Below are 21549 nucleotides of genomic sequence, written 5' to 3' on the forward strand. Positions count from 1 at the left end.
ATCTCCCTAGTTTTATTTTGAATTTAGGACTGTTGCAAACAACAAAAGAGAGAAGTTTAGATATAAACAATCTCTTCTTCCTGGAGGAAATACACCAAGGTTGCCGTACTGAGCTAGACACCAGATTTCTGATTTCAACCTAGCAACTAATTTGGGAAGTCGAATGCTCTCACCTCAGTAAGTCACATCTTTTTCTCTCCTGAGTAAGTACAAAAAAGCATACTAACTGCTAAAGACGTAGACACAGGATCAGTGACTGTGTTGTAAACAAATGTGTTCTTCCAAGCTTCACTGAAGATATTGCTATTATACTCTAATATTTTATATTTTCTTCTCAGAGTACAAAGGAGCGATTAGTTGCCCTGTGGTATATTTTTAAATCTTTCTAATAATAATGTTCTTAACCATCATCTAACTCAGTTAAGTAGAAGAACTATTCCCTTAATGCAAAGAGATTAAAAAGAAATATGAGTATATTGGGAGAGAAAGAATAGCAGACAAAATTAATCAGGAGAGACTAAACTTTACTGGAAAGATTAGAACACTACCCCAAGGTAGGCTGTGAATGACCTGAGGACATAAGAGCAAATATAACAAGAAAAATAAATCTTCCTAAACCCTGCCAATGTCAGTAACACTAAATTAATACCAACAAGTAAATTTGCAGCTTTATGGTTTAATTCTGCCTCAAAATGTTTGGATTTGTGAAGAACATACCCAAGCCCGCCATAAAACAACTGTTACATAGTAGATACATAAGCTTCCAAAAAGTGGAATCGTTCCCTGTTTCTTCTCCTGTAATTCTACTCCTCAACTTATATTTCAGCCTAAGTCATTACAGTCAGGCTCACAGAACTGGCTGGTCATGAAAGTGGTAAGCTTAGGAGAAAATTTAACAAAGAAAATAATTCCATTTTCCTTCCAAAATATTATCTAGATGATTTAGAAGGATATAGGAATCCATGTGTTAAAGCAGGAAATAGCCAAAATCAAATTTCTTCCCCATAATCGTATACTAAAAATAGCAAGCAAATGTTTTATAATTAAAAAAAATACTTGACTGAGTTAATACAAAAATATGAATCTTGACTTTCAAAAATGTATATTTTTGAAGATGTTAAATGGTATTTGAGGATATATTTGGAGATCTGACAGAAACTACGTAATACCAAAAGCTTCCCTGCAAAGGGAGAATACAGCTGATTCAGTTCTTTAAGTGAGATGTCTGGATTTTGATCCCAGGAACACTATGTACATTCGCAATTCTTTTATATTTACTTCTATCTATTTGTTTTATAACCACTAAATAGCACCAAACCAGCTATTACTGAACACTACTAATATGAGTATTTTTAGTAAATAATTTAGCATTTTGTACACCCCTGTATTTACTGTAATCCTATCCTTCCTAGTCACTCCATCATTAAAATAAAAGAATGTAATCTCAGAATTTCCTGGACAGACTTCAACAACAAGGATACGTTATTAATAAAGTAAAAATGAGCTTGCACATTTGTTTTTAGAGCCATTACCTGCTGGTCTTTAAGACTAATTATTTCTTTTAGCCTTTAAGCAGTGCTTGTTAACATTCAGGATATCTGTTAACACATGTAAACATCTGCTTTTCATAGGTCTGGAGTCTGTATATTAATGAGTTAACCAACTAGACTTCAATTCAAATGAGATCATCTCTGTGTGATCTTCACCAAATTATTTTAACCTCCAAGAAATTCAGTTTCCTTATCTATAAGATGGAGAGATTGATACTGATCTATGAGGGAAGATCTGAGTATTTAATGGAAATAATAAGTATGAAAAAACTATTATATCCCCTGCTAAATAATAGGTATTTAACAAACACATATATGTTTTCAGGAAATTACTTTTGTATCTCTGTATCATTGTAGTTATGATCAACTTCCTTTATTAGTAGTGTATAGGAAGACATTTCTAGTTCTGGTAGACTATGTCCATCAAAGTTTACCCATTGATTCAGTTTTACCTTTGTCATATTTTATCAAACATTCTATCTACAGAGGTTTATGTAAAAGCAGATTATATTTTACTTAAGTAAAATAAAAGCATATATTACTCCAGAGAGGAGAAAAATATTTTCTATAGCCAATAATAAAGTTTTTAATTAAATAAAATTTCTTTTTAGTCAAAACTTACAGTATAATTCTAGGCTCCCAATTTTAAAATATCTACCTACTTGTATTCCTGTTAAATGAGCTCTACTGGTGTCTTTAGATAATATTATGTTCAGAGCTTACATTGTAAGTTCTGATTAAGCAAAAACATCACTAAGAATATTTCTTATTTATCTTTTTAATAACTTACCTTGGGAGGCAGTTGGCATAGAGAATAAGAACATAACTTCTGGGTCAAGACTTCCTGGTTTGAATACTGGCATGACCAATGACTAATTTGATATTCCTGAGTAATTACTCAATGTCCACCTTCCTTAATTTTGTCTGTTTAAAATAAGGATATTAATAGCACTACTTCATGAAATTATTTGAAGATTAAATGAGTTAAAATATATCATGATAGTAAGCAAAACATATATGTTAGCTATTATCATTGTAGTGCTTCAGTGTCTAAAAGTGTAAAAGAACCTTTAGAGAAGTTTCCAGCCTCTGTCACGTAAATTTATCCTGACCACTTTCACCCCTTAATTAGGAAAAATTGTGTACTTATACTGTTACTTAAAATATATATATAACTAAATAGCAATAGCATTTTACCAAAGGCTATCCAAGGGCATATCTTGAGGGTTTTTTTTTTAATATTGATAAAAAGATTTTTGTTTCAATGAACACAAGTTAATAGATTTGGAATTTTGTTAACTAAAACTCACTTCTGGCAACCAATTGTATCTTCTAAAGGATTAAGATTAAATGATGCAAGACTTCTGGTTTCTATCTTGGATAGAAAAGCTAGAAAAACTGTCACATCTAATCTACCAACAAGAACAAGTTAGATGATATACTAAATCATGAATCCAGAAAGCAGGAGTCACAGAATAACCAAGAAGACTAGAACTGAAAGAAAGAATGAAGTTTCAAAGGAGATATGGGATATTTAGTATTAACTACTCTGTGGCAATAGGGAAAAGACAAAGATCTCCACACAAGTGGATAGGAAGAATTCAGCAATTCTTTTATTGAATTACAAAAGGCCAAGTGTGAAATAGTATGAGGGTATAAAATCTCAAAATGTTGTAGACACAAATGGAGTTTGCACTCACTCACATGCTCTTTTCCATAGAACACACTGGGTGGTCACGAAGACTGGCGATGCAGTATGCAAGATAATGCTTTTCTTGGTGATGCAGAGCTGGATGAGTGGAGGGAGGACTGCTACTCTACCTAGTATCTACGCCACTAAAGAACAAAATACTAAGTTACCAGCAAAGGGAAGAGCAACAAATGCCTTTGCCTAAAACACATATGCAGATGCATTGCATCCAAAAGAAAAAAAAGACCCTTCACTCCTGGAGAAGGAGCAGGAAACTCTCCTGGGCCCAGACCACTGGGGATCTCTTGCTGCCGTCCTATGTGTTGACCTGAGACCAGCCCAAAAAAGTCCTCATTACACTATATCCATTGTTTGTACATCAAAAGGATCCAGAAATATTCAGTCTCTGATGAATTTCCTTTTCCAACTTCAGGCCGTTGAGGAATTGTAGAGGGAGGTTGTGCCTTTTTTCTTCTGTTGAAATCTCTGTCCTACCAGTTATCCACTAGTTGACAAGTCTAAATGTCAGCAGGATGTACTATGCCCACTCCCACTAACATTAGAGAGAATACTAGATATAGGATCAATTATAAGCCTACAAATTAAAAAGGTACCTGAGAGCTATAAGTAAGTATTCAGACACATCCATGCTTCTCCTTTGCATGTGCCATGCACACTTTTTTTAAAATGTATCATTGTTTGGTAATAAATTAATTCCAAGGAGTGAGATTTTAAGACCATTATTAACTTTATGGCCATTAGCAATATATAAATGTACTAACTTCATAGCAAATTCACTAGGATCTAGTGCTCAAAAAAGTCAAATATTTTTCAAGTCTATAAATATAACTGTGAAGAGTTTTTGTGGAAAATAATCTAGAGTACTTATTGAAAGTTAAGTTTTGTGAAGTTTTAAGGGGGAAATGCCAAAATGAATTCACAGTAAACCAGGAATCTTAGACTACACTCTCTCTTTCTATAACGTAACACTCCCTTACAAACATTATCAATACTTTCAACACTTACTAATCAATCATATCAAGTTGACAAAGCCCTGAGTTTAGTTAAGCCCAGCAATCTACCCTTGAGAAGTTATCCTATCACCTGAAAACATCTCAAAGCAGCATTAACTGCTCTCTTTAAACTCATGACCATTAGTCTCATGTTGGTGGTCAACACTAATAAATTATAGCATCAAATTTCCCTAATAAATTTGGTGTCATATTTTCCATTCCCCAAACCACTTCTCAGTAGAATCTCAGTTCTGTTTTCTGATGATAGTATCATCTCTGAGGATAGACAAATCTAGATGATATTTAAGGATCATTCCCTTCCCCTTTGGGCAGCTCAACAGGGAGATTTCTCAGCCCAAACAGCAAAGAAGACCTCTGGCTGATGTCAGCATTCCTGGCAGGCCAGGCTTTTTGCCATAGCCTGGTATGCAAAACGTGGACCGGCTCCCCAGTAATCTTCAAGTTCCTTGAAATATTTCTTGTTACTTAGAGGAGATACAGGTTCTGTAGTCCAGCTTAGGCTAACTGGTTAGTATATAATACAGTGTGGGACCGCTTGTTCACGCGGCCACAGGTCCATCTGCAGCCCACACAGCCTCCTCCCTGCGGTAACCTTGGTCTCCCTGGGTATGGGTCTACTTTGCCTACTTTTGTGCTGTGGAATAATGAGATTTCCGGGGGTTGAGTACACTCTAACATGTTTCTGCTTTTAAGATTTCCCCCTATAAAGGTAAAATTATATCTGCTTTTTAAGGCAATGTGTTCATGATGCTCTTGAGTGACACTGAGACATTGGTGAGAAACTAGAAACAATCTTTTGGAAACTAACCTGTCTTTTCTCCACTAAATCTGCCAAAGGAGACAGTTTAGCCACATGCTTAAGAAAGGTTTTTCTGGGGCGCCTGGGTGGCTCAGTCGGTTAAGCGTCTACCTTCGGCTCAGGTCATGATCCCAGGGTCCCTGGATTGAGCCCCACTTAGGGCTCCCTGCTCAGCGGGGAGTCTGCTTCCCCCTCTCCCTCTGCCCCTCTCTGCTGCTTGTGTGTGCGCTCTCTCTCTCTCTCAGATAAATAGATAAAATCTTTAAAAAAAAAGAGAGAGAGGTTTTTCTGGAGAACACCTGAAGGAGTTTGAATCCCAGCTCCCAGTCATCAGCTATATGACCTTGAGCAAATTGTTTTTCTTTTCCAGTTTTTTTGTCTGTAAAATAGGAATAATACAACTCTATGGGGATGTAGGGAGGATTCAATTAATATAGGTATACTACTTAAAACAGGCTCTGACATATAATAAACCAGTATTAGTATTTGTTCAGTGAATGATGCCTATCTGTAACTAAAACAACATTCTCTGTGTTTCCTGCTAATACAATGGAGGATGCAAGAGTGGTCTTCTCAAAGGCCAAATCCATCTGTTGATTCTGGATCAGATCCTATTTAATTTATAAAAAAATTCATTCTTGCATGCATTTTCTCTTTATGCTATCATCAACTTTTCTAACTCTTCTGGATCATTCTGACTGGCATGAAAATAATCTTTATTATTTTCCAAATTAATAAAAGTGTTTCCCTACCCCTTATCTTCCCCATGTAGCAACTCAATTATCTTCCCTCCTCGATGATAAATTCATAGAAAGAGGTTAGTTGTGGCAGGTTATATAATCCAAAAATGTCTCTAGCAATATTTCTAGTTCCACTCTAAAATGTTACTGGACCCATCAAGAGATGGCTTTGTCTTCCCTCTCCTTGAACTCAGGGAGATTTTGTTACTGCCTCTATAAATAGAATGTAAGAAGTGATGTTACTCCGGGCATAGGTAACAAAAGATAATATGCTTTCACATGACTCTCTCAGGATATTTACCTCTGTGGTCCAGCTATCCTATAATGAAGAAGCCCCAGCCATATGGAGATGTCAAGTTTAGGGGCTCTGTTCAATATTTCCAACTAAAGTCAGCCTCCAACCAGCTTCATCCTCCAAACATGTGAGTGAGCAAGCCTCCAGACAATTTTAGCCCCAAACCTTTGAATCTTCCAGTTTGAGGTCCCACATATTATGGAGCAGAGACAATCTATTCCTGTGATGATCTGTTCAAATTCTCGACCCACAAAATCCATAAGTACAATAAGTAATTGTTTTATGCCACTGAGTTGCAGGGTAATTTGTTATGTAGCCATAATAACTGAAGCATTTGTTTATAATAATTAAAGTGACCACCTCAGGGCTCAGCAGTTTTCATAAGGAAATGCCAAATTGCTGCAGATATGGAAATTATAAGAGAAAAGTTAAAATAAATGAAGACATCGTTCTGAAATCCACCTAACAGAATTTCTAGGAAAATGTTATGAAAAAATACAATTAAGAAATAATAAATCAGGGGTGCCTGGGTGGCTCAGTCGTTAAGCGTCTGCCTTCGGCTCAGGTCATGATCCCAGAGTCCTGGGATCGAGCCCCACATCAGGCTCCCTGCTCCGCGGGAAGCCTTCTTCTCCCTCTCCCACTCCCCCTGCTTGTGTTCCCTCTCTCTCTGTGTCCCTCTCTGTCAAATAAATAAATAAAATCTTAAAAAAAAGAAATAATAAATCAAAGAAGAAATCTTCTAAAGTGAAGAAAGACTCTTCATTTTACTTGCACGTATGGGTTTGTCCACTGTTATCCCCCTAAATTATCCAACTTATATAATCAGAAAATATATTAATGGTAATTTCTTCTTTCTACTTTTCTGTTTAAAAGGTTATTTTATTTTATTTATTTTTTTAAAGATTTTTATTTATTTATTGAGAGAGAGAGAGAATGGTAGAGAGAGAGCATGAGAGGGAAGAAGGTCAGAGGGAGAAGCAGACTCCCCGCTGAGCAGGGAGCCTGATGCCGGACTTGATCACGGGACTCCAGGATCATGACCCGAGCCGAAGGCAGTTGCTTAACCAACTGAGCCACCCAGGCGCCCTAAAAGGTTATTTTAAACTTTCTTAATAATCAGAGTTTATTAAGCATATAATATAAATTAAAATAAAAATTCAAAACAAGTGTAATAATGTTTCAAAGAGTTTATGGTAGCGTTCTATATAAAATTTCTTTTTCTTCCAATGTTGTCATTTTAGATTGTTATCATATTGCTGTGAATCTCAAAGAAATGGAATAAAACTAAAAATCATTCCCTGTAGGATTCATGACATTTGATATATGTATTATTGACAGTGACAAGAAAATTAATTTTAGCTTTTCCAAAAAGTAGGACATTGTCTATTCATAATTCGAAAACACACTGTATTTCAATTTTTTAAAATTGCCTGCCTTAAAGCAAATGATGATGAATTTATATGATTTTGTATTTTCTTTATAAAATACCCTTATATCAAAATTTCACTTCACATTTTGGATGGAATGCTAGGAATAACACACTTTTTTGCTAGTTACAGATATGTGCTTAGTCATTACTTTTACCTACATAAGTTGATATATCCCCCCAAATTCTAAATCTAATAATTTTACAAATAAGTGAAAAAAAAAATACGTCTTCCTACCTTGAAATATGAACCATTTCAAGATCTGATATCATCCTAATTCTTGTCATTATCTATAACAGCACTACCTACAAATTGTTGATTTTTAATATTCCTGTTTGTACACAGCTACATGTTTTCCTTCGGTTTCCTTTTGTTGATACTACATAACAATGCCTTGACTTCATCCAGAACTTGGATCTACTGACCTTAATCATGTGTTTTGTTTTGTTTTTCCTCCCATTCCTTCACACCCTTTGTTCTCCCTCATATATTCATGGTCCATGAGTATTGTCACTTTCTTGCCTACGTTTATCTCTCTGTCCTCTTTATTCTTCCATTAAATACACAAGGCAAATGCCTCATGCTTCTTAATTTGAACTCTGTCCAACTTCATGTCTTTACACGAAGAGCAACCACAATAAGGCTAGGAAAAAATCAAACACCCAAACATGAAAGTGATCTCATTTTAAAATTTAAACATAATCCTCAGTGGCTCTCAGAAATTTCCACCAACCTTACTCCATTTCCCAAGATAATTTATCATAAATGCTATCAGACAATATTTTTACACATTTTCATCTTTGCTCAAACTTATGTCCTCTCTCTCCTTTTCATTTTCAGCTATGATCTAACTCCTTTTTTCACTGAAAACTTAAGCAGAGAAGATTCTCATCTTCACACCAACCAGTAATAACATCTGTTTGTGTCTCTGTTCACAGTCTCTGTCTTCTCTCATATCACAATAAATGGTGCCATTTCCTTTCAGAAGTCAAGCTTTCCACTTGTGTACTAAATTTCTCCTTTGCTCCCTCCTTACTTGTGGAATTTTTGTTCTGCAATTATTTATTTTCTCTCCTGTTGGCTTTCTGTTCTTGATCATGATCACATAAACAAATATGTAGATCTTTTTTTCTTTAAGAAAAAAAATCCCTTCTTTTGCCATAGAGCAAACCCCAACTATTGGAATGTTCTTCAGCTTCTTTATAGATCTTAACCTTCAAAATAGTTGGCTACATTTACAGTTTTCACTTCCTCACCTCTACCTATTTTGAACAATACTACCACTTGAACAGAATGACCCTTCTCAAGATTACCAATAATAATTATACTTCCTGTATGGAGAATTCTCATTACTCAAATGAGATGAGCAGCAGCTTTTGGAGAATTGATTATGTCCTCCTTCTAGACACACTTCTTTCACTTGATTGACAGGATACCACCCTCTCCAAATGTTCTGCTCATTTGCATATATTTCACAGCTATATGTATGAAATAAAGATAAATTCAAGCAAAAAATATTTCCCATTAAATTAAAACATTTAAAATCATTGCTTTCCTTTGCATTTTATTTCAGTCCTCTCAAATTTTAAAACTATTTACTAGATTATGAATTAATCTAATCTTCTGCACAACATTATTCAAGAATATAAAATTTAATTATGCTCATGTATGAATATTTACAGTTTGGTAATTGTTAAATTTGTCCAAACTTTATTTAGACTTTTTTGATAAATAATAATAACAATAATATGTCAAATAGTTTGCTTTGTTATTGAGATTGTTGTTGTTTTTATTATTTTTGAAAGAAAATTAGATGTTTAACAAAGAATCATAAAAAGCAAATTTTTAAATTTCCAAATAAGATCTCTATTCAAGCCCACTGTATCCAAATGATTTAGAATCCACTTGACTCTCACCTTTAACATGAAAGAGACTTTTTTTTTTCTATAATTCAAACAAATTTTGGAGAGCAAGCATGAGAGGCACATTCTTAGATTGCTCTCCACCTCTTTTGTTCTTCTGCAAGGATTCAGATGCCAAGAAAGCAATTCAATGGTGTCAAGAATCAATTTTTTTTTAAAGTCTTCTAGTCAATAGATTCTGCCAAAGTCTCTGACAGATTCACTCTGTCTACTTCCTTTGTGCATAACCCTTATTGTTCATCAATGAAAATGTGGTACTCGGCAGGCAGACACAATTATATTGCCTCTGTGTTTATTATAATAATAATTATAATTATTTTAGAACTGACTCATGAAACCACTTTGTACATTTACATCCTTCTTTCAAGTTGGGTTAGATTCCTTAACAGGAATAAGAGGAAATATGAATGGGTGCTAAAAATGTGAATATGTGATCATATTAATAAAGAACCATTCCACCTTAAGCACTTAGTATTTTAAAATGAGGAAAATCTGAAAATAAGTGGGTTCATGATTGAACATAGGAAAAATATCAAATAAATAGAATTTAGGAACTGATGATAAGTGATCTGAAAATAATGAATGAAAACAACAAAAATCTTAGGGTAAAAACAGCAAAGAGACTTTTTAAAAACTTGTTTAATAACACTAAAACATACAAAAACCTGGAAAATATAAAAATAAAAAATACAATATTTTATATAAAAATAGGAAAAGTTTGGGTATTAAAGATATTTAAGATACTTAGCATATCATTAATATTCCATTTGAACTTTGAAAATCTCGACAAATTAGATAATTTTCCAGCAAAGTACAAAATGTCAAAATTGACCCAGTTAAAAGTATGAAGTCTGAATAATAAAGTACTCTAAAGAGATGGTAAATGCAGAAAGCAGTAGATTCAATTTCTAAACTTTAAGTTAATGATAATCCCTCAGACCTTAAAACAAAAGCTGACTAAATTAATATGCAAAGTTTCTCCTAATGTTTTTATTACGATCACCTAAACTTAGTAATGAAAACTTATCAAGTTGGTAAAAAAAATACAAATTCAAACTGTGGGATAATTTTATTTATGACTATAGAAGCTATAATTTTAAATAAAGTAATAGCTAATTGAATTCAACACTGTATCAAAAGGATAATATATAAATGGTCAGAGAGATCATATTCCAATATTGTGAAGATTTTTCCACATTTAGAATTCTATAAGTGTAATTTACTTAGAAATTATAATTTAGTTCAGAATTTACTTAGAACCAAAAATCTTATAGGCAGCAGAAATTTAAACTCTAAACCTAATTAAATAGCTCCAGAAACTATAAAATTTCAGTAAGGGACGTAAAACAAACCTGGATATCGATTAAAAAATCAATCAACTCATTAAAACAGCAATCACAAAGAAACATGATTTCGTTGCAATTTTTTATAAAATTATTTCAAATTTCTCATAGAAAAATGATTACCTTAGTAGCTGAAATTCACTGTTGAGTTCTGAGAATTATATAGAGTGAACTGCACCAAATCAATTTCTATGTGCAGGGGCATCCATTAACAGCTAGACAGTCTTGGTTTTCTTGACAAATCACATACCCATATCCTATTGCAACACAGCAGAAGGGTTGTTGGCTTCCAGAGAAAATTGTGGATGCTATTTGGAATAGGAAAAAAGGAAAATTGATAGTTGATAATCAACTACCAATGTCCAATTTGCCATGTGAAATGTTACATTTCTATGGGTTAACAATCCACATACAAAATGTAAAATAAGAGAGTTATAAGTAGTAGGTATAAATGTAAGAGAGTTGTTGAATAAGCTTTTAGTGCTAGAGATCTTCCTGGTATTTCTTTGCAAACACTTATTTTCTAGTTATACACTGAAAATACATAAATGATTCTTTTTCTACCTGCTGATTATGAATTTCACTTTTAAAAGTTTCAGTTGGATCATTATATCTTTCAAGATAATGTGAATGACATTTGATTTTTTTTTTATCTCATACAGACTAATTCTGTTAATATTTTACATTGTGTGTTTTTGGATATCTGGCTAGACATTTTGGTTACTGATATTGAATTTAAAACAATTGAAAAATAAAAAAGATAGCCTCTAAAATGCATAAATATGCTGTATTTTGTCAATTTTATCAATTTGTTTTTAAATTTTTAACATTTTAAAAATCAGAATGGGTTTTTAATGAGTGATGTGTCATATTTGAACTGGGAGAATGGTGTTGTTTCGTTAGAGTAGCTTAAATGGTGTGTCCTACAATTGATAACATCTTGACTGATATCTAAATTCTGAATATTTTATGAATCATCAAGAAAAACATCAGAAGTTCTACAGAATGGGGGCGCCTGGCTCAGTTGGTTAAGCATCTGCTTTCATCTGCCTTTGGCTCAGGTCATGATCTCAGGGTTGGGATCAGCCCAGCAACCTGCTTACTGCTCAGCAGGGAGTCTGTTCTCTCTCTCTTTCTCTCTCCCTCTGCCCCTTCCCACCGCTCATTCTCTCTCTATCAAATAAATAAATAAATAAAATCTTTAAAAAAACAAAGTTCTACAGAATGACACCCTAATTTGTAAAGATTAACACTTATTAGGGGCGCCTGGGTGGCTCAGTTGGTTAGGCGACTGCCTTCGGCTCAGGTCATGATCCTGGAGTTCCAGGATCAAGTCCCTCATTGGGCTCCCTGCTCAGCAGGGAGTCTGCTTCTCCCTCTGACCCTCCCTCCTCTCATGTGCTCTCTCTCTCTCTCTCAAATAAATAAAATCTTTAAAAAAAAACATTTATTAGGAAATAAGTTAATTAAGGTAAAATAAGCTATGAAAGGTATAAATTACTTATTAAACACTATTGTCACTATATCCTACCAGATTATATGTAGCATTCTCAATGCCATGCAATTGTGTTTTTCTTTATTTCCATTTATTCTTCTTTCACCATGACTTATTTTCAATATACACTAAAATGCTCAAATATATGGAATTTTTATTATAGCTTTTTGTTATTAGCTTCTAATTTGTTTTTGTTACAAAAGACAACGGGCTATATGTGATACCAGTTCTCAAAGATTATTGAAATTTATTTTATTGCAAATCACATAATCATTTTTATGCATATTATTCCATGCACTCTTTAGAAGAGGGAATATTTTCCCATTGTTAGATAAGAATTCCATATGCATGCTTTAGCTAAAGCTCATTGATTCTGTTGTCAATTTTCTACATATTTTCTGATCATTTTCTTTCTCATTTTTTAAAGATTTTATTTATTCATTCGAGACACAGAGATACACAGAGAGAGAAAGCATGAGCAGGGGGAGAAGCAGAGGGAGAGGGAGAAGCAGGCTTCCCGCTGAGCGTGGGGTTCAATCCCAGGACCCTGGGATCATGACCTGAGCCAAAGGCAGAGGCTTAACCCTCTGAGCCGTCCAGGTGCCCCTTTCTGATCATTTTCTGAATAATCAGAATACCTGAAAAAGTATATTGAAGTTTTATGCAATGATGTTGGATTTTTAGTATTTCCTATAATGCCCTATATCTTTAATTATTTTGATATTTTTAGATGTATATACTTGTCATTAGAGTTCTTGGACAAATACAACTTTTTCTCAAAAGATTTTTACTGTCTTTGATAATGTTTTTTATCTAAAGTTATTAGTCTAAAAGTAATACAGCTTTATCCCTATTTATTCCTCATATATATTACAATACTGAGCTAATCATGAAAACTTGAGACATTTTTGTTAAAGAAAAACTTGACTTTCCAGTTGTTTATCTTTAAATGACTGATTTTTAAGTGATTCTGAAGTCAGTATAAGATAACCATCTTTCAAGATGACATATGAAGATGTCACAGCACTGAAACAACTATTAACAATTAGTCTGGATACCTTTTTTGATTTAAAACTGACTTTCTACAATGTTGGCACTATTATTATAGGATTTGGATTTTGGTTTCTTGCTTTATCATCAGCTGCTTCTCCCCTAGCCTCTGTGAACTGATTTTTGGGTGGGATTGTGATATATTTTAGGATGTTCTGTTTAACCAGAGATATTTTCTAGATTGCCCACCATGATCTAATTTTGTATTCTTGGTTCAATTCTCCACCATGTACTGGTTCTTGTCTAATCTACATATGCCTGTTTTGCTGGCAAATCCCCATACAGGTTAGTTCTTTGCTTCCAACTCCTGGATCCTGAACATTGCAATCAGAAAAAGTTGAAGTGATACTTTTTTCTAGTTACAGACAGGTTACTCCTTTGGAACCAAGAGTGTAAAGTGGGCCACTACGAAAGAAAAAAGCTGTTGACAGCAACAGGTTTCACTAGTAGCTAAAACTTCCAGAAGTGTTACTAAATTATCTTGTGTGGCTAGAAATTCTATGTGGAAGCTTAAAGATTTTCTACTATATTCAAAATTGAGAAAGATTAAGTAATTATATCTTAACCAAAATTGAAATACAAACATAACAACAGAAACTTTCCAGACTTTTTTTTTAAATAAAGGATATTTCATGTCTTAGAGATTCTGTCGATATGTATTATACTTAACAGAAGTCAAATATATTTAGATTTTATATATTTTATCAAACCATAAATAAACTTTATTTTTTTATTTTTTTTAAGATTTCATTTATGTATTTGAGAGAGAATGAGATAGAGAGAGAGAGCATGAGGCAGGGGAGGATCAGAGGGAGAGGCAGGATCCCTGCTGAGCAGGGAGCCCGATGCGGGACTCGATCCCGGGACTCCGGGATCATGACCTGAGCCAAAGGCAGTCGCCTAACCAACTGAGCCACCCAGGCGCCCCCATAAATAAACTTTAAATTAATATTCAATTCATGCAAAACATGCTTGTAACCTGTGAAAGGACAGGAAATTGCAAATGTGGAGGTTCACAAAATAATTAGAGATTTTTTAGTTAAATTAATTTTATTTATGTATAATTTATGTATCATAAAGAACACACATAAATGTACACTGCCTGAAGATTTTTATAAAATATTTTATAAAAGATTTTGTCTATGTCTATGAGGTCATTTTAGGGCAACCTGGGTTTTTATCAAAGACATAGATAACACATTTCAGGGCACCTGGGTGGTTTAGTTGGTTAAGCGACTGCCTTCGGCTCAGGTCATGATCCCGGGGTCCTGGGATCAAGCCCTACATTGGGCTCCCTGCTCTGCGGGGAGCCTGCTTCTCCCTCTCCCTTTGCCTGCCACCCCCTCCCCGCTGCTTGTGGTCTCCCTCTCTCTCTCTGTCAAATCAATCAATCAATCAATCAATCCTTAAAAAAATGAAAGAAAATGAAAATCAGAAAAAAATTTAATTGAGCTTAGGATATACCTACCACATAATGATTTTCAAAAATCACACAGCTGCTTGAAAGATGCTTTCTTGGGGGGGCGGAGCAAGATGGCGGAGGAGTAGGAGACCTATATTTCGTCTGGTCTCAGGAATTCAGCTGAATAGGGATCGAACCATTCTGAACACCTACGAACTCAACAGGAGATCGAACAGGAGAGTAGCAACAACTCTCTGAACAGTGAAGCGACCACTTATGGAAGGTAGGGCGTGCGGAGAAGTGAATCCGAGGCAATAATCGGGAGGATAGATGGGGGGGGGGGCTCCGCCGCTTCTGGCAAGTGATAGAGCCGCGGAGCACAAAATCGGACCTTTTAGAAGTTGGCTCCGCTGAGGGACGTCGCTGCAGTGGCTAAGCGGGGGGTGGAATCCTCCCGGGACAATGTGGTCTCAGGACCCTTGGGGTCACAGAGAGACCGGGGGTGCCTGAGTGCGCCAGAGCTCCCAGGTATCAGAGCGGGGAAGCCGGCTGCAGAGACGGAGCAGAGTCGTGGGCTCTCAGCTCGGGGTTGCCATAAACTGTGATCTGCGGCCCAGTTGGGGCACGGCTCCCCCAGCAGGGACCCAACAAGCAGCAGATCCGGGGAGACTCCCCTTCCTTCCCGGGGAGGAGCGGTGCGGGAACGCACTGCAGGGATCTGCTGGGTTTGGAAACTCCGTGCGGTGTCGGGTGCCAGAGATAGCAGCGCTCGATCACAGGCCGGGTGAGCACGGAGTGCGGCCGGAGACCAGGGACACGGAAGTGACTGCTTTTCTCTGGGGCCACACTGAGGAGCGGGGCCCCGAGTTCTCAGCTCCCCGGGGTGGAGATTGGGAGGCCACCATTTTCACCCTGGTCCTCCAAAGCTGTACCGAGAGCTTGCAGGGAACAAAAGCTCCTGAGAGCAAACCGGAGCAGCTTCCTTAGCCCGACTGACAAGGGCGGGGCAATTCAGCCTCCGGCAAAGACATTTGGAAACCACAGCAACAGGCCCCTCCCCCAGAAGATCAGCACAAACAGCCAGCAAGCCAAGACCAAGTTGATCGATCGAGGAGAATGGGAGAACTCCAGCGCTAGGGGAATACTGCACATAGATTCATGGCTTTTTTTTTTTTATTTACCATGATTCATTATTTAATCAAACTTAATTTTTGTTGACTGTTTTTTTTTATTTTTCTTTTTCCCTTTTTCAACCAACATCTTATCAATCCCTTTTTAAAAAAAAAAAAAAAAAACATTTTTTATTTTTCATTTTTAGAGTCATATTTTATCCCTTCATAGTAGTTACCCTTATTTTTGGCATATATATATAAGTTGTTCTCTCTTTAAAATTTTGAGGTACAGTTTCTTCTAACAGATCAAAATATACCCTAAATCACTACTGTATGGCTTTGTTCTAGTCTCCTGCCTGATCACATTCTCTCCCTTTTTCCTTTTTTTTTCTTTTTTTTCTTAAATGTTATTTCTTTTTTCAAACAACTTATCTTACCAAGTCCTTTTATAAAACCTTTTATAATTTTCATCTTTACAGTCATCTTCCATCCCTTCATTGTATCAACCTTTATTTTGTACATATATGTCTTTCTTCCTTTAAAATTTTAGGAGGCACTTTTTTCTAACAGACCAAAATACGCCCAAAATCTAGTGTGTGGCACTGATCTATACACTAGCCTGATCATATTTGATCATATTCTGCTTTTTTTGTATTGTTTTGTTTTTGTTTTTGTCTTCTTTTTTTTCTTTTTTTTTTCTTTTTCTCTTTCTTTTTTCTTTCTTTCCCTTTCTTTTCCCCTGGTTTCAGGTCTTTTCTGATTTGTATACAGTATATTTGCTGGGGACGTTGTAAACCTGTTAGCATTTTGTTCTCTCATTCATCCGTTCTCCTCTGGACAAAATGACAAGATGAAAGAAATCACCTCAGCAAAAAGAACAAGAGGTAGTACCGTCAGCCAGGGACCTACTCAATACGGACATTAGTACGATGTCGGACCTAGAGTTCAGAATCATGACTTTAAAGATACTAGCTGGGCTTGAAAAAAGCGTGGAAGTTATTAGAGAAAACCTTTCTGGAGAAATAAAAGAACTAAAATCTAACCAAATCGAAATCAAAAAGGCTATTGATGAGGTGCAATCAAAAATGGGGGCACTAAATGCTAGGATAAATGAGGCAGAAGAGAGAATCAGTGATATAGAAGACCAAATGATGGAAAATAAAGAGGCTGAGAAAAAGAGAGAGAAACAACTACAGGATCACGAGGGCAGAGTTCGAGAGATAAGTGATACGATAAGACGAAACAACATTAGAATAATTGGGATCCCAGAAGAAGAAGAGAGAGAGAGAGGGGCAGAAGGTATATTGGAGCAAATTATAGCAGAGAACTTCCCTAATGAGAGGAAGGAAACAGGCATTAAAATCCAGGAGGCAGAGAGAACCCCTCTCAAAATCAATAGTAATAGGTCAACACCCCGACATCTAATAGTAAAACTTACGAGTCTCAGAGACAAAGAGAAAATCCTGAAAGCAGCTCGGGAGAAGAGATATGTAACCTACAATGGTAGAAACATTAGATTGGCAACAGACCTATCCACAGAGACCTGGCAGGCCAGAAAGGACTGGCAAGATATCTTCAGAGCACTAAACAAGAAAAATATGCAGCTAAGAATACTATATCCAGCTAGGCTATCACTGAAAATAGAAAGAGAGATAAAAAGCTTCCAGAACAAACAAAAACTAAAGGAATTTGCAAACACGAAACCAGCCCTCCAAGAAATATTGAGAGGGGTCCTCTAAGCAAAGACAGAACCTAAAAGAAGCAAAGAACAGAAACGAACACAGACAACAGACAGTTAACAGTCACCTTACAGGTAATACAATGGCACTAAATTCATACCTTTCAATAGTTACCCTGAATGTAAATGGGCTAAATGCCCCAATCAAAAGACACAGGCTATCAGATTGGATTAAAAAACAAGACCCATCCATATGCTGTCTGCAAGAGACTCATTTTAGACCCAAAGACACCCCCAGATTGAAAGTGAGGGGGTGGAAAACAATTTACCATGCTAATGGACACCAAAAGAAAGCTGGGGTGGCAATCCTTATATCAGACAAACTAGATTTTAAAACAAAGACTGTAATAAGAGATGAGGAAGGACACTATATCCTACTTAAAGGGTCTATCCAACAAGAAGATCTAACAATTGTAAATATCTATGCCCCGAACATGGGAGCAGCCAATTATATAAGGCAATTAATAACAAAAGCAAAGAAACACATGGACAACAATACAATAATAGTGGGGGACTTTAACACCCCCCTGACTGAAAAGGACAGATCATCTAAGCAAAAGATCAACAAGGAAATAAAGACTTTAAATGACACACTGGACCAAATGGACTTCACAGACATATTCAGAACATTCCATCCCAAAGCAACTGAATACACATTCTTCTCTAGTGCCCATGGAACATTCTCCAGAATCGATCACATCCTAGGTCACAAATCAGGTCTCAATCGGTACCAAAAGATTGGGATCATTCCCTGCATATTCAGACCACAATGCTTTGAAACTAGAATTCAACCACAAGAGGAAAGTCGGAAAGAACTCAAATACATGGAGGCTAAAGAGCATCCTACTAAAGAATGAATGGGTCAACCAAGAAATTAAAGAAGAATTAAAAAAATTCATGGAAACCAATGAAAATGAAAACACAACTGTTCAAAATCTTTGGGATACAGCAAAGGCAGTCCTGAGAGGAAAGTATATAGCAATACAAGCCTTTCTCAAGAAACAAGAAAGGTCTCAAATACACAACCTAACCCTACACCTAAAGGAGCTGGAGAAAGAACAGCAAATAAAGCCTAAACCCAGCAGGAGAAGAGAAATCATAAAGATCAGAGCAGAAATCAATGAACTAGAAACCAAAAGAACAGTAGAACAGATCAACGAAACTAGGAAGTGGTTCTTTGAAAGAATTAACAAGATTGATAAACCCCTGGCCAGACTGATCAAAAAGAAAAGAGAAATGACCCAAATCAACAAAATCATGAATGAAAGAGGAGAGATCACAACCAACACCAAAGAAATACAAACAATTATAAGAACATATTATGAGCAACTCTATGCCAGCAAATTAGATAACCTGGAAGAAATGGGTGCATTCCTAGAGATGTATCAACTACCAAAATTGAACCAGGAAGAAATAGAAAACCTGAACAGACCTATAAGCACTAAGGAAATTGAAAGAGTCATCAAAAATCTCCCAAGAAACAAAAGCCCAGGGCCAGATGGCTTCCCAGGGGAATTCTATCAGACATTTAAAGAAGAATTAATACCTATTCTCCTGAAACTGTTCCAAAAAATAGAAATGGAAGGGAAACTTCCAAACTCATTTTATGAGGCCAACATTACCTTGATCCCAAAACCAGACAAAGACCCCATCAAAAAAGAGAATTACAGACCAATATCCTTGATGAACATGGATGCAAAAATTCTCACCAAAATACTAGCCAATAGGATCCAACAGTACATTAAAAGGATTATTCACCATGACCAAGTGGGATTTATTCCTGGGCTGCAAGGCTGGTTCAACATCCGCAAATCAATCAACGTGATACAATACATTAACAAAAGAAAGAACAAGAATCATATGATCCTCTCAATAGATGCAGAAAAAGCATTTGACAAAGTACAACATCCTTTCTTGATCAAAACTCTTCAGAGTATAGGGATAGAGGGTACATACCTCAATATCATAAAAGCCATCTATGAAAAACCTACAGCGAATATCATTCTCAATGGGGAAAGGCTGAGAGCTTTTCCCCTAAGGTCAGGAACGCGGCAGGGATGTCCACTCTCACCACTGCTATTCAACATAGTATTAGAAGTCCTAGCCACAGCAATCAGACAACAAAAAGAAATCAAAGGCATCCAAATTGGCAAAGAGGAAGTCAAACTCTCACTCTTTGCAGATGATAGGATACTGTATGTGGAAAACCCAAAAGACTCCACCCCAAAACTGCTAGAACTCATATAGGAATTCAGTCAAGTAGCAGGATATAAAATCAATGCACAGAAATCAGTGGCATTCCTATACACCAACAGCAAGACAGAAGAGAGACAAATCAAGGAGTCTATCCCATTTACAATTGCACCCAAAACCATTAGATACCTAGGAATAAATCTAACCAAAGAGGCAAAGGATCTGTACTCAGAAAACTATAAAATACTCATGAAAGAAATTGAAGAAGACACAAAGAAATGGAAAAACGTTCCATGCTCATGGATTGGGAGAATCAACATTGTGAAGATGTCAATGCTACCTAGAGCAATCTACACATTCAATGCAATCCCCATCAAAATACCATCCACCTTTTTCAAAGAAATGGAACAAATAATCCTAAAATTTGTATGGAACCAGAAGAGACCCAGAATAGCCAGAGGAATACTGAAAAAGAAAAGCAAAGCTGGCGGCATCACAATTCCGGACTTCCAGCTCTATTACAAAGCTGTCATCATCAAGACAGTATGGTACTGGCACAAAAACAGACACATAGATCAATGGAACAGAATCCAGAGCCCAGAAATGGACCCTCAACTCTATGGTCAACTTATTTTTGACAAAGCAGGAAAGAATGTCCAATGGCAAAAAGACAGTCTCTTCAACAAATGGTGTTGGGAAAATTGGACAGCCACATGCAGAAGAATGAAACTGGACCATTTCCTTACACCACACACAAAAATAGACTCCAAATGGTTGAAAGACCTAAACGTGAGACAGGAGTCCATCCAAATCCTAAAGGAGAACACAGGTAGCAACCTTTTCGACCTTAGCCGCAGCAACTTCTTCCTAGAAACATCGCCAAAGGCACGGGAAGCCAGGGCAAAAATGAACTATTGGGATTTCATCAAGATAAAAAGCTTCTGCACAGCAAAAGAAACAGTCCACAAAACCAAAAGACAACCGACAGAATGGGAGAAAATATTTGCAAACGACATATCAGATAAAGGGCTAGTATCCAAAATCTATAAAGAACTTAACAAACTCAACTCCCAAAGAACAAATAATCCAATCAAGAAATGGGCAGAAGACATGAACAGACATTTTTCCAAAGAAGACATCCAAATGGCCAACAGGCACATGAAAAAGTGCTCAACATCACTCGGCATCAGGGAAATCCAAATCAAAACCTCAATGAGATACCACCTCACACCCGTCAGAATGGCTAAAATTAACAAGTCAGGGAATGACAGATGTTGGCGGGGATGTGGAGAAAGGGGAATCCTCCTACACTGTTGGTGGGAATGCAAGCTGGTGCAACCCCTCTGGAAAACAGTATGGAGGTTCCTCAAACAGTTGAAATTAGAGCTACCGTTCGATCCAGCAATTGCACTACTGGGTATTTACCACAATGATACAAATGTAGGGACCTGAAGGGGTACGTGTACCCCAATGTTTATAGCAGCAATGTCCACAATAGCCAAACTGTGGAAAGAGCCAAGATGCCCATCGACAGGTGAATGGATAAAGAAGAGGTGGTACATATACACAATGGAATATTATGCAGCCATCAAAAGGAATGAGATCTTGCCATTTGCAACGACGTGGATGGAACTGGAGGGTGTTATGCTTAGTGAAATAAGTCAATCAGAGAAAGACATGTATCACATGACCTCACTGATATGAGGAATTCTTAATCTCAGGAAACAAACTGTTACTGGAGTGGTTGGGGGTGGGA

Source organism: Zalophus californianus, chromosome 4 (genome assembly GCF_009762305.2).
Source record: "Zalophus californianus isolate mZalCal1 chromosome 4, mZalCal1.pri.v2, whole genome shotgun sequence".
Classification (NCBI taxonomy): Eukaryota; Metazoa; Chordata; class Mammalia; order Carnivora; family Otariidae; genus Zalophus; species Zalophus californianus.